Source organism: Hyperolius riggenbachi, chromosome 7 (assembly GCF_040937935.1).
Source record: "Hyperolius riggenbachi isolate aHypRig1 chromosome 7, aHypRig1.pri, whole genome shotgun sequence".
Taxonomy (NCBI): Eukaryota; Metazoa; Chordata; class Amphibia; order Anura; family Hyperoliidae; genus Hyperolius; species Hyperolius riggenbachi.
The window spans coordinates 278,396,151-278,410,023 of record NC_090652.1 but is presented as its reverse complement, the minus strand read 5'-3'; the positions used below and the strand labels follow the sequence as shown (position 1 = coordinate 278,410,023).

The 13,873-nt window shown below is 44.5% G+C and overlaps 1 long non-coding RNA gene across 1 annotated transcript; it reads left to right on the top strand.

The window, feature by feature from the left end:
* Positions 1-5,035: 5,035 nt before the first annotated feature.
* LOC137525856 (uncharacterized) lies at positions 5,036-9,233 on the top strand. Its single transcript, XR_011023036.1, has 3 exons — positions 5,036-5,171; positions 5,400-5,508; positions 9,032-9,233. It is a non-coding gene; the product is annotated as an uncharacterized lncRNA (long non-coding RNA).
* The last annotated feature ends 4,640 nt before the right edge of the window (positions 9,234-13,873 follow it).

Sequence of the window (13,873 nt, the reverse complement as noted above, 5' to 3'; positions counted from 1 at the left end):
GGAGGTGGAATTACAGACCGCTCGCTGCTAATCTAGTCATTTTATAACTTTCTACAAATTGCTTTTCTGTAAAACGTTACCAGGCCGATGTCATGTGATCTGCAGAGGAGAGATAGCAGTGAGGAGAACACGGCTATTACATTCCCCCATCCACCATACTTCATCCTAATCACTACCTATATTCTCCTGCAAAAATCTGCTTATGTCTAGAAAGCCACATCTGAAAGCTAAAAAGAAAAAGAACACAAGAACATAAACAGTAAGAGCAGGGGTGCAACTAAGGATTATGGGGCCCCAAGAACTCTATCGATATGTGGAGCCCGAAAAGTCAGCTTCAGTGTTGAGAGGTGTAATCAGAGTAAGGAAACAGTTTGTTAAAGGACCACTACAGTGAAAAAAACGAGCAGTTAAAATCTGAGAGAACCAAAAGGTTTTGAACAAGTCCATCTTCTCATGGGGGATTCTTTGTTTTCAAAAACATTTCCTGAACAGCAGTTTAACTGCCAAAATAGTAGCATACCAGCCAGCCTCCCTACTTGCTTGGGAACTATTTTTGCAGTTAGACTGAGCAATTGACATTCAGGAAAAGTTTTGAAAACAAAGAAAACCCTGAGAATCCCCCATGAGGAAATTGACTAGTCCAAATCCTGACGATTATGTCAGATTTTAAATACTTGCTTTTTTTTTTTTTTTTTTTTTGCTGTAGTGGTCCTTTAAGGATCACTACTATTCAATGCACATATAGAGGAGTTCATTCCCAGCATAGTACTAATACAATTCTAATAAGATGGAGGATGGGGCGCCTCTGGTCCAAAGGCCCCAATCTGGTCACAACCTCTGCATCCCCTGTTGCTGAGCCACAGAGTGAAAGCTATCTTGGTCAGTTTTTTTTAAATTCAATATTTGTAAGTAAAATAATGTCAATATAGATTTTCACCTATGGCAGGAAATACAATATTACATTTACAATACAATAATATTTGTAAAGTGCTTTTCTCCCATAAGAATCAAAGCGCACAGATATGTCTCAGATCAATAAAGGGTTGCAGGGTGGACTGTGTTACAGAGGAAATAGTCAAGTGTTCATAAATGCCAGACTGAACAGGTGGCTTTTCAGTCTAGGTATTTCCAGGGTTGGAACTGCCCTGATTAGTAATGGCAAGGAGTTTGAAAGGTTAGGGGCAGCATTACAAAAGGCTCAGCATCAGGGCTGCTCATCAGGATTCCAGATATCCGGGTAACTCGGATATCCGAACTTTTTTACGCAATCCGGGTCGGATTCAAGATTCCGGATTTCTCTAGAAATCCGGCTAGCTATCTGCAGATATTTGGCCGCATAACCCAGATATCCACGGATATCTGGATCCGAAATACTGTAACTAAGGAGCTGACGTCCTGGAACCAATCAGAGGGCTCCCAGCAGAAGCCCTAGAACCAATCACAGAGGGGAACCCTGGCCAGCCCCACCTGACCTCATTGAGCCAATCAGAGGTCTCCCAGCCTAAACCCTGGCACCCAATCACAGAAAGGAACACTGGCCAGCCCCCCTGTATAAGGAGGGCTGCCATGATGATACATATCGTTTTAGCTTGCTGAATGCTCACTGAGAGACATGCTCCAGTGCTGGTGGCCTAGCAAGGGGGCTGTACTCAGTTATAAACCTAAAGCTGTTCAGTGATTAACCCCTTCACTACTATAACTACACTATTGTTAAATCATTAATTAGCTTGATTGACGTCATAGTGTGTCAGTCAGAGTGTGTGCCCCAATGCTGCTGGGCCAAGGGCTGTAGACAGTGATAAGCTGTTCAGTGATTAACCCCTTCACTATCACTACACTATTATTAAATCATTAATTAGCTTGATGTTGTTTGTGTGACAGAGTGTGTGCTGCAGGCAGCTGCTATGTGTCTGTCTGTGTGCTGTGCACAGACCAGGCCAGCTGCTGCCTGCTGGCCCGCTATTAGCCTTAGGTATCAGTTAGGGATTAGGGAATAGGATTACTGTGTTATTGTGTAGTTAGTACTGTAGTACTGCAGTCAGTGTGCTAGTAGTTATTAGAGTAGTAGTACTACTGTGTTAGCTTTCTACAGAAGTGCTGTGCTGTCAACAGTGGCAGTGTGACAGCTAGTGTGCACTAGTGTCTTCTCCTCTGCTGTCTGACTGTCACTCGGCACTTGTCACGTGTCACTTGCCATGTGCCACGTCCGGCATGCTCCTGGCACACAGTACACCTGCTGCTGCTGCATTGCCCTGCTCCTGCTGCCTGTGCAGCTCCCACCACCAGGCCAGGGTGCCACAGGCCACTGATACCACCTATACTTAACCCAAAACACAATTGCTACGTAATTTTTGTGGAGGTGTCTTGGCTGAAAACTGCCATGTTCCAGTTGTGCGTGGGAGTGTGCAGACAAGCAAGAACACAGGTGAAGAATTTCAAGCTAGACAAGGATGTACAATGGACTTAAAGGACATCCAAGGTGACGTGTGACGGGATTCGATAGATGTGTATGTACAGTGCCAAACACACAAATACCTAGGCTGTGTTCCTTTTTTCTTTTCTCAGCCTGACAGTTTCTGTCCACGTTTGGACTGGGTTGGACTATAGCACAACCCTCACTGATAAGGAATTACAGCCATAAAACACTATTTATGCGTTTGGTGGAGGGTGGTGGACAGATAGCACACAAGCAGTCACCTATATAATTCTTACCTCAACTTGTGGCCACATAGTTGGGAAAAGTTCCTTGGTTCCTTAACACTGGGACAAGTATAGTTCGGCAAATAGAAGCGGGGTTGCTGCCCCCAATTCTCTGCACATCGCTGAAATTCTTATGCTAGGGAAAGCTGCGGTAGCTTCCTGCATGGTGATTTCTGGTTGCTACAAGCAGAGGTGTTACTATAATTAATGCCCCCCCCCCCCCCCCTGCCATTGTTCACATTACCTTTGCCTCTTCTTGTTGACTTCACCAGCCTGGGCAAAAGGAAGAGTGGTCCCACTGCTCAAATAAGGAGCACAGCAGCAGAGTTCCAAAGGAATAAATGACTAAAGGCTCATACACACGGGGCACAACTGTCGCCACAAACACATGGCATGCGCATGTTGCGGCGACAGGTCCCCCGTGTGCATGAGGCGCACGCCACGTACCGTCGCCACTCAGAGCTGTCGCCAGGAGATTGACGTGGCCAATCGCCAGCAACAGCTGTCACCGCAACTGTTGTTAGTTCGCCACGCGTACTGCGTGTGTATGCGGACTAGTGACAGCAACCCATACACAATGTACGGAGCTTCCGGCGGGGGGGGGGGGGGGGGGGAGGAACCTTCGGCGACAGCTTCCGCCGCATCTCTGTCCCTCTGTGCGCCGTGTGTAGGGCTGCTGCACAGAGGGACCTGGCGACAAACTGTCGCTGCTTTTTTTGTGCGTCTTGCGAGACATTTGTGCCTCGTGTGTACAAGGCTTGAGGCCTCGTTCACATTGTGTTCCGATCGCGTTAGCGTTCCCATTGAGCTTTTTTAGACACAATTTTTTTTCCAATTCCTGGCGCTTGGGTGGGCGTTCCGTTATTGTGAAAAGCGCTTTTCCCGAGCGTTTTTTTAAATTCACTCCCTGAAGCAAAGCAGGAAGTGAACTCTTTGACCCGGAAAATAACAAAATAGAATGTATTTCTTCTTAAAAACGCTCCCGCTCCCGCAATGTACAAATCGATTTTGAGAGCGTTTTGCATTTTTCCTATACCTTCCATTGAAGAAAAAGCGCCTCAAAAATGGTCCACACACCGCTTTACTGAGCGGATCGGAAACGAAGCGCCTCTATTGTGAACAAGCTCTAAGGGTTCATTCACACTAGGGGCGTTTTGGGCTTTTTTCAAGCGAAGGCGATTTTTAAAATCAACCCCAAAACGCTTGTGCAAGGATTCTCTATGAGAAGGTTCATATCAGCGCGGTTTGTGCGCTGTGCATTAAGGAAAGCGATGCCTGTGTCATTTTTGTGGGCAATTTTCATCCAATGGCAGGTATAGGAAGAGCGCTAAACGCTATCCAAAACGTGCAATGCTGCGATTGCGTTCACTTTTTTTTTTATTTAGAACAAAAACATTGTATTCTTTTCCAGGACAAAGAGTTTACTTCCTGCCTTCCATCAGGGAGTACATTTAAAAAACGCTTAGGAAAGCGCTTTTTCAAAAAACAGTGCGCAGTGGAAAAAAAAAACAGCGCGGAAAAATGCAACATGCTTGAATTTTCGTTTTTAGGTGTGATTGAGGCCTAAAGGTAGCCCTACATCTAGTGAGTCTGATTCAATCAACAAAGCGATCAACTTTATTGGGGAAAGGACTACCGTGTAGTTGATCGAAAGTCGATCAACTAGTGACCCACACACTACAAATGATATCCTATGCAATTCACCTTCACTAATCAATCTGACAAATGTTGTATCTTCATGCTCTGAATGCAAAAGTTGACCGAATGATATGTGAACAGTAGCAGATTCTTGAGCGGTCGACCGATATCTTGCAATCTGCGCAATCGAGTAATCTGGTCAATTCAACACGATATCAGCCACTTTTCATTGATTGGGAATTCTTGAACACACTCGATTCCCCCTTGATTCGATAAAATGATCGAATCGAATGATCGATCGTTACTGCAAAATCGCTAGATGTATGGGCACCTTAAGTCTCCACCTGGAATATAGTAATAAATGCAAATTTATTCACGTACCATAGAATAAAAATACACAACGTTTCGGCCTGTGGACCTTTGTCAAGTGCTTAAAGACAAACTGTGCCGAAAGTCTTAAAATTTAAAACACATACAAATAAGAAGTACATTTCTTCCAGAGTAAAAAGGGACATAAATGACTTTTCTCCTATGTTGCTGTCACTTACAGTAAGTAGTAGAAATCTGACATTATTGACAGGTTTTGGACTAGCCCATCTTCTCATAGGGGGGTCCTCAGGGTTTTCTTTATTTTTAAAAGCACTTAGTGAATGGCAGTTGCTCTGTCCAACTGCCAAAATAGGATGCAGCGAGCAGGGAAGTTGGCAAGCATCTTTATGTAAATCTTTTTCAGGGAATGTCTTAATAAAGAATAAAGGCCATGCTGAGAATCCCCCATGGAGAGATGGACTAGCCCAAAACCTGTCAGTAATGTCAGATTTCTACTACCTACTGTAAGTGACAGCAACATAGGAGAAAAGTAATTTATGGCTCATTTTACTCAGGGAGAAATGTACCGTACTTCTTTTTTGTATGCGTTTTAAATTTTAAGATTTTAGCAACACTTCCTCTTTAAATACTTGACAAAGGCCCAGAGGGAAATGTTGTGTGGTTTTAGGCTATGGTAAGTGAATACATTTGCATTTATTGCTAAAATTAATTAATTCCTTTGAACCTCACAGCCTAGGACCCACTTCACCAGGATCATAAAACAAGTGTGGTCATCATGATCTTCACTCCACAAAAACACCTGATCCGAAGTCCAGCCCCCTGTATCGGAGGGAAGTAAAGGTTAGTACTTGGGGCCCACTTACAGCTCTAGACCCCTCTTATGATCGCAGGGCAGGAGCTGCTCCCCTCTCGTTACATCCCTGGCTACAAGCTTGAGGATTATAATACTGCTTTGTCAGTCCAGCCCTCTGCATTACATGATTACAGAAGCACCCAGGCAGTCATCAGAGCTATATAGCACCCTGTGAACCACCCAGGTAGGCTCAGTCTAGCTAGCAGCATGAACGGACCCCCAGAGAGGCAAAAACCACCATTGTGAGCTCCCTTCTTCGCATAAAAAAGAGAAGATCGATAACGTGAGCGGAAAATCTGATTACATCTCGCCGTCAGTCTGATCTGCAAATAAGGATATCCCATGAAACTCAGAGCTGTTCTGCCCCGGTTGTCATGGGAGACCATTCTGAAAGAGGTTCCTGTTTCCTCTCGCCCCCTCCAGCCTTTTACCAGAGGCTTGAATTTCCTGCAGCCGTCAGCTTTCCATAATTGCAGTTTTGTTGGGAACTTTAAATCCAATAAGAGCTCCAGAGAAGGGCTAAAATAACATATCAGTTGGAATGTATTTATTACTGGTAATCTGCCTGCCACCCACTTCACAGGTAGATTGGATTCCAATAAGATTAAGTGAAAGAATAGTAATTACCGGGTATCACACCTTTCAATCCTCTGTATTATGAATTGTGGTTGGGTTATGGTACAGTATGTATGTTTACTGTGACTTAGGGCTTCAGCACATTGGCTTTCTTAATTCCATCCTGAACTTAGAGCTTTTAAATTTAACCACTTAAGCACCCCAGGCTTAAACCGGAGCGCTGTAATAGCAGAGCAGGAGGTTTGGGCACAGCCGGCGCCACCATAGACCGTAATAGGAATTACGGCTACAGTGGTGCACAGAGTGTAACTTCGGCGCCCTCAGAAGACTGAGCTGAAGTTACATTTAAAACACTGTATTTTGTCTGCCAACCACAGCTGGAAGCCGAATTACATCATTTCCCACTATCCACATGGACCTAGAGGGGGAATAGTGTTTAACGTGGCCGGGACTTGTGCAGCAGCAGGATCAGCCATATACCGGCTGTATCCTGCGCCAAAGACTCCCAGCGGCCAGTTATCTCATACGCCTCTAACCCCCCTAAAGACCAGGCAATTTTTCACAACTTAGGCCACTGCAGCTTTAAGGCCGCACTGCAGGGCCACACAACTCAGCACTCAAGTGATTCCCCCCCTTTTCTCAGTTGGTGGGGTCTAATCGCTCCCCCAAATGTTTTTTAGTAATTTTTTTTCTTTTATTTTTTTTTTCACAGCCCTCCCTCCCTCTCCCCATCAGCCAATTACAGCAATCAGCTATCACAGTGGATCGCTCCCAAGTCCCCCAGGATTCGGCTGTCCCCAGTCCAGCGCTGCTGTAGATCGCACTGCTGTACACTGTTATTTGACAGCGATCGCCGCTGGGAGACTGATGGCGGAGCTACATCATCCAAGTGGAGATGTGCGCGCGATCTCCTGCAAAACACGCCCCCCGTGGACTGCACCCCGTTCAGCGTTATGCGATCTTTGGGCTGTCGCCGCGTCAGTCCTTAAGAGGTTAAAGGATTTCCGAGGCGACTAAAGAAATGCAGTTTACTTACGTGGGGCGTCTTCCAGTCCCTGAGAGTCATTTGTTTCCTTCGCCGCAGCTTCAGTCTTCTCCTGGGTCTTTAGAGTGTGCGCGCCAGATGAGCTCTGACAGACCTAGGCCGTTTTTAAATGGGCTGAGGTCACTAGTGTAATATAATAAACCCAGCACTAAAACAATTAGCATAAAATAAAGTTCTGACTAGTGTAAAACTAAAACTGCAAAAGGATTTGTTGCAACTGCATCACAACTTTCACAACCTCAGATCAACAAGCTGTAATAACTTGACCACTCCCAGAGTCCAACTCAAAACCATTGGAGCTAGAGCCTTCTGCCATGCTGCCCCTAACCTTTGAAACTCCTTTCCACACCCAACTGAGACAGCTCCAACCCTGAAGGCATTTAAAGGACAACTAAACTGAGATGGATAGAGAGGCTGCCATATTTACTTTTAAGCAACACCAGTTGCCTAGCCGTCCTGCTGAACCTGTCCCTGTAATACTTGAAAGGACAACTGTAGCGAGAGGGAAGGGGCTGCCATATTTATTCCCTTATAAGCAGTACAGGTTGCCTGGTTGTTGTCCTGCTGATCCTCTGCCTCTAACACTTTTAGCTATAGACCCTGAACAAGCATGCAGCATATCACAGGTGTTTCTGACATTATTGTTAGATCTGAAAAGATTAGCTGCATGCTTGTTTCTGGTGTGATTCAAACACTACTGCAGCTAAATTTACCAGCAGGGCTGCCAGGAAACTGACATTGCTTAAAAGGAAGCAAATATGGCAGCCTCCATATGCTTCTCACTACATTTGTTGTTTAAGCCATAGACCCTAAACAGGCATATGCAGATCAGGTGTTTCTGACATTGTGTGACAAAATTAGCTGCATGCTTGTTTCTGGTGTTATTCAGACACTACTACAGCCAAATAGACCAGCAGGGCTGCCAGGCAACTGGTATTGTTTAAAAGGAAATAAATATGGCAACCTCCATATACCTCTCACTTCAGGGGTCCTTAACCTTCCTGGCGGTAACGTTCGGGGTAAGCCGCGCAGGAGGTTTTCTCAGGCCCTGCTGGGCCGATTTGCGTAATTTTTTTTTTTGCTGGACGCAGCTAGCACTTTGCTAGCTGCGCCAGCACACCGATCGCCGCCGCCCCGCGCTCGATCGCCGCTATCCGCGCCGCCATAGAGCCCCCCCCAGACCCCTGCGCTGCCTGGCCTATCAGCGCCAGGCAGCGCTAAGGGGTGGATCGGGACTCCTTAGACGTCACGACGGCCATGACGTCGGTGACGTCATCCCGCCCCGTCGCCATGGCGACGGGGGAAGCCCTCCAGGAAATCCCGTTCGTGGAACGGGATTGCCTGATCGTCTATCGCCGGAGGCGATCGGAGGGGCTGGGAGGATGCTGCTGAGCAGCAGCTATCATGTAGCGAGCCCTAGGCTCGCTACATGATTAAAAGCAAAAAAACGGCAGCGCTGCCCCCTGGCGGTTTTTAATATACCGCCAGGGAGGTTAAAACCAAAACTGAAAAGCCACCTGTTTAGTCTGGCATTGGCATCTCACATTTTTTTTCTACCATAACACATCACAAACTGCAACTATATATTGAGCCGAGACAAGTTTATTCACTTTGAGTCCTACAGGAGAAAAGCGCTTTACTAATGTTTTCTTATTATTGTTGTTGCTGTACTGTTAGACCTCACCTGCCGAGGGTCAGCCCATCTCAAGTTACGAGTCTGTAGTTCTGAGCTTTGAGGCTGGGGCATCTTCTGTTGAATGACACCTCAATTATGAAAGAAAAAAAATCAATAAAAGGAGCTGGAAATCAAGATGGCAGACAAGAAAGAACGCACTCTCTCGGGAGAATGACCTCTGACCTCGTTTTATAAAACTGCTTTTTTCTTCCAGACTATAGAGGCGGAGGGAAGATAATGGCCCCTTCACAGCTCACAGGCCCTGAGTGACGCCAGCTTGCTGCTGCCTTCTTATCTCAGTGAACTATATGAATAGATGGTATTTGGAGCTACAGCGCGAGATGTATGCTAGATCCAATGAATAACCAGCTATTTCATGCAACAAGAATACAAAGCCACAGAATGCCTTCCAGATAGATGGGCAGAACTATACACAAACATTTTTTTAAGTGTAAATTCACTTTTATTAAAGCTTCTCTCCACCATACCCCTGGCAAAATTTTGACTTAGTTATTTTTAAACCAACAAGTAATTTTTTTGATGGAAAATGACATAGGTGTCTCCCAAAAGATAAGAAGACAACGTACAAGAGGTATTATTGCGGGGAAAAAACATTTCTCAGCTTTTATTTACATTTGAAAAAAAAAAAAAAAAAGTGTCCAGTCCAAAATTATTCATAACCTTCACAAACTGTTACATCCTGCGGGAAAATCCCAAGTTCTAAAGGTTTTCAAATTCCAGTGGCTACAAACCAAAGTATTTATTAAAAAAAGACAAGCTGTTCCGCATTGTGGAGGACATGGTCGGAAGCCAAAAAGTGACACCTGTGCTGGCCAGGAGGATAGTGAGAGAGGTGAAAAAGAATCAAGGGATCACCACCAAGGCCATCCTGGTGAATGTGGGCTCTGCTGGTGGCAATGTCTCAAGGCAGAAAATCCAACGGACACTGCAGACTGGTGGGTTCCACGGATGCAGACCAAGGAGGACACCACGCCTCCAGATAATGCTGGGAATATACCATGAGATTATTTAGCAGATACAGTGGTGTGAAAAACTATTTGCCCCTTCCTGATTTCTTATTCTTTTGCACGTTTGTCACACTTAAATGTTTCTGCTCATCAAAAACCATTAACTATTAGTCAAAGATAACATAATTGAACACAAAATGCAGTTTTAAATGATGTTTTTTATTATTTAGTGAGAAAAAAAAACTCCAAACCTACATGGCCCTGTGTGAAAAAGTGATTGCCCCCCTTGTTAAAAAATAACTTAACTGTGGTTTATCACACCTGAGTTCAATTTCTGTAGCCAGCCCCCAGGCCTGATTACTGCCACACCTGTTTCAATCAAGAAATCACTTAAATAGGAGATATCTGACACAGAGAAGTAGACCAAAAGCACCTCAAAAGCTAGACATCATGCCAAGATCCAAAGAAATTCAGGAACAAATGAGAACAAAAGTACTGTAATTGAGATTTATCAGTCTGGTAAAGGTTATAAAGCCATTTCTAAAGCTTTGGGACTCCAGCGAACCACAGTGAGAGCCATTATCCACAAATGGCAAAAACATGGAACAGTGAAGAACCTTCCCAGGAGTGGCCAGCCGACCAAAATTACCCCAAGAGTGCGGAGAAAACTCATCCAAGAGGCCGCAAAAGACCCCAGGACAACATCTAAAGAGCTGCAGGCCTCACTTGCCTCAATTAAGGTCAGTGTTCACGACTCCACTATCAGAAAGAGACTGGGCAAAAACGGTCTGCATGGCAGATATCCAAGGCGCAAACCACTTTTAAGCAAAAAGAACATTAAGACTCATCTCAATTTTGCTAAAAAAACATCTCAATGATTGCCAAGACTTTTTGGAAAATACCTTGTGGACCGACGAGACAAAAGTTGAACTTTTTGGAAGGTGCGTGTCCCATTAAATCTGGCGTAGAAGTAACACAGCATTTCAGCAAAAGAACATCATACCAACAGTAAAATATGGTGGTGGTAGTGTGATGGTCTGGGGTTGTTTTGCTGCTTCAGGACCTGGAAGGCTTGCTGTGATAGATGGAACCATGAATTCTACTGTTTACCAAAAAATTCTGAAGCAGAATGTCCAGCCATCTGTTTGTCAACTCAAGCTGAAGCGATCTTGGGTGCTGCAGCAGGACAATGACCCATAACACACCAGCAAATCCACCTCTGAATGGCTGAAGAAAAAACAAAATAAAGACTTTGGAGTGGCCTAATCAAAGTCCTGACCTGAATCCTATTGAGATGTTGTGGCATGACCTTAAAAAGGCGGTTCATGCTAGAAAACCCTCAAATAAAGCTGAATTACAACAATTCTGCAAAGATGAGTGGGCCAAAATTCCTCCAGAGCGCTGTAAAAGACTCGTTGCAAGTAATCGCAAACGCTTGATTGCAGTTATTGCTGCTAAGGGTGGCCCAACCAGTTATTAGGTTCAGGGGGCAATTTTTTTTTCACACAGGGCCATGTAGGTTTTGAGGTTTTTTTCTCACTAAATAATAAAAACCATCATTTAAAACTGCATTTTGTGTTCAATTATGTTATCTTTGACTAATAGTTAACGGTTTTTGATGAGCAGAAACATTTAAGTGTAACATGCAAAAGAATAAGAAATCAGGAAGGGGCAAATAGTTTTTCACACCACTGTAGATGGTTCGATAGGATAATTTCCGACATGTCCGATCTGTTTTCAGATCAGAAAATAAACGATCGGACAGTAAATCTGCTGAAAAAAACCTCATTGTGTATTCCCAGCATAAGTCACAAAAAAAAGCTCGCTTGACCTTAGTAAAAGCTCATCTGGTACGATGCACTCCACTGCCCGCTTCCACCTCCTACAAAGAACAATCTAGCATAGTGTAATACTGTTACGACAGGTACATAAGCATACTTCAACTCAACCGTGCAGGTGACAAGCAGTGCCCATACATAGTGCCCACCACGTCAAAGCAGAAAGGCTCACCAGATGTAAACCAACATATTCAGGTGGCGATCTTGCGTAATATATATGTATCACTAGGACCATCAGTGACCATATGCAAATCCACGTATAAAGGCAAGCTCCCTACAGGGAAGTTTAGCATGTCATGACGGCAAGTCTCATGGGTCCAGTGCGATCAGTTTTCCTCGCTTAACCTTTGCAAGTGCAATACATGAGGATTCTCAACAACATCATCAGGCAGTCTGCAGAGAAACTTGGGCCTTGGGCACCAAGTGGACATTTCAGCATGACAAGGACCCAAAACACACAGCAAAAGTGGTGAAGAAATGGTTAACAGACAACATGAACGTGTTGGAATGGCCCAGCCAGAGTCCTGACTTGAATCCAATTGAGAATCTGGAGGGTGCTAAAGATCAGAGTGATGGCAAGAAGACCCTATAAACTGAAAGGTTTGGAGCTCATTGCTGAAGATGAATGGGCAAAAATACCTGTGGAGACATGAAAAAAGCTGGTCTGCAATTATAGGAAGCTTTTGATAAAAGCTTTTCTATTGATTATTGAGAAGGGTAAGAATATTTTTGGACTGGACACTTTTTGCTTAAATGTAAATAAAACCTAAGAAATGTTTTTTCCCTACAACAATGCCTCTTGTGCATTGTCTTTTCTTTTGGGAGACACCGAAGTCATTTCCCATCAAAAAAAGACATGCTGGTTGAATAAAAGTAACTAAATCAAAATTTGCCAGGGGTATGAAAAAATTATGGGCACATATATGTGTGTATACATATACTGTATACACACTTTTTTTTTTATAGAAATGTAAAAACGTCAGAGAACCCGAGGTGGTTTCTAAGAATGATATCAGCACAGAGGCTGGGTCTGCCTGTATTGCCCAGCCTCTGTTGCTATCTTAATCCCCCCTAAATTCCCCCTGCACTCTGCTATGCCCCCATAAATCACAGCAGAGCTGTCGACACGCAGCGGGCAGTGTTTACCTATGTAGTGTCAGTTTCGCCGCTCCCGCGCCTCCTGCATAGCTCCGGTCTACGCCCGCATCCCTTCCCTCCCCGCTGATTGGAGGGGACGCGGGCGTGGCCTGGAGCTATGCAGGAGGCGGGGGAGCAGCGAGACTGACACTACATAGGTGTAAACCGCCCGACACGCTGCGATTTATGGAGTCATAGCAGCACGCAGGGGGAACTTAGGGGGGATTGAGATACCAACAGAGGCTGGGCAATATAAGCAGAACCCAGCCTCTGTGTTCGGATATCATTCTTAGAAACCACCTTGGGTTCTCTTTACTAAGAAAAAAAAAAAGAAAAAAAGAAAAAAGAAAAAAAAAAAGGGGGCTTCCCTAATGACAGTGTGACTATTTGCAGACTCAGAGCTGTGCCATCCAAACCCCACATTCTGACCCCCAGGGGAGGAGCAGAGTGGCAGCTTGTCCGCACCCTGCCTTCTGATTGAGGATGATAAGAGGCAGGCTAGACACACTTCCCCTCACAGAATACCACGCAGCTTAGGAAGGCTCAGCAGGGTGAATCAGCTCATTTTGGCGCAACACTGCAGCGATGATTTGGGTGCCACCAGAAAAGTGTATGTACAGTATATATCGGCGCTCTGTGACAAAAACCTGAATTCAGCCACCGGCATTAGCCGGTGCCAAAATCATGTGTATGTAGCACGGGCAGGAGTCTGGCTGCAGTAGAGAGTATAAGCTCAGAAATATTTGCATCTCATTGATCATCCCGAATACCGAGGACTACAGATCAAAGATATGCAAATACTTCAGAGTTGATGCAACTTTATGCAGTTTGAAAATGGACCAAGCAATTTAAACATGGGTGGGGCTAGATTGGTCCATTTTCACATAAATTTGCATAAACTCAGAAATATTTGCATATCATTGATCATCCCTACTGAGGACATCAAGGACAATTTGTTCAGCTGGTATTCTTTTTGCAAAATGTATTTTCTTTCCACACAACTTAAGGAGAATAAAAATAATGTTCCATAAAACAAAAGAAAACTGCCTACATACGCTTTAAAGGAATTACAAGACGAAGTGATTAGATAATTGTATTGTACCTCCTATATCT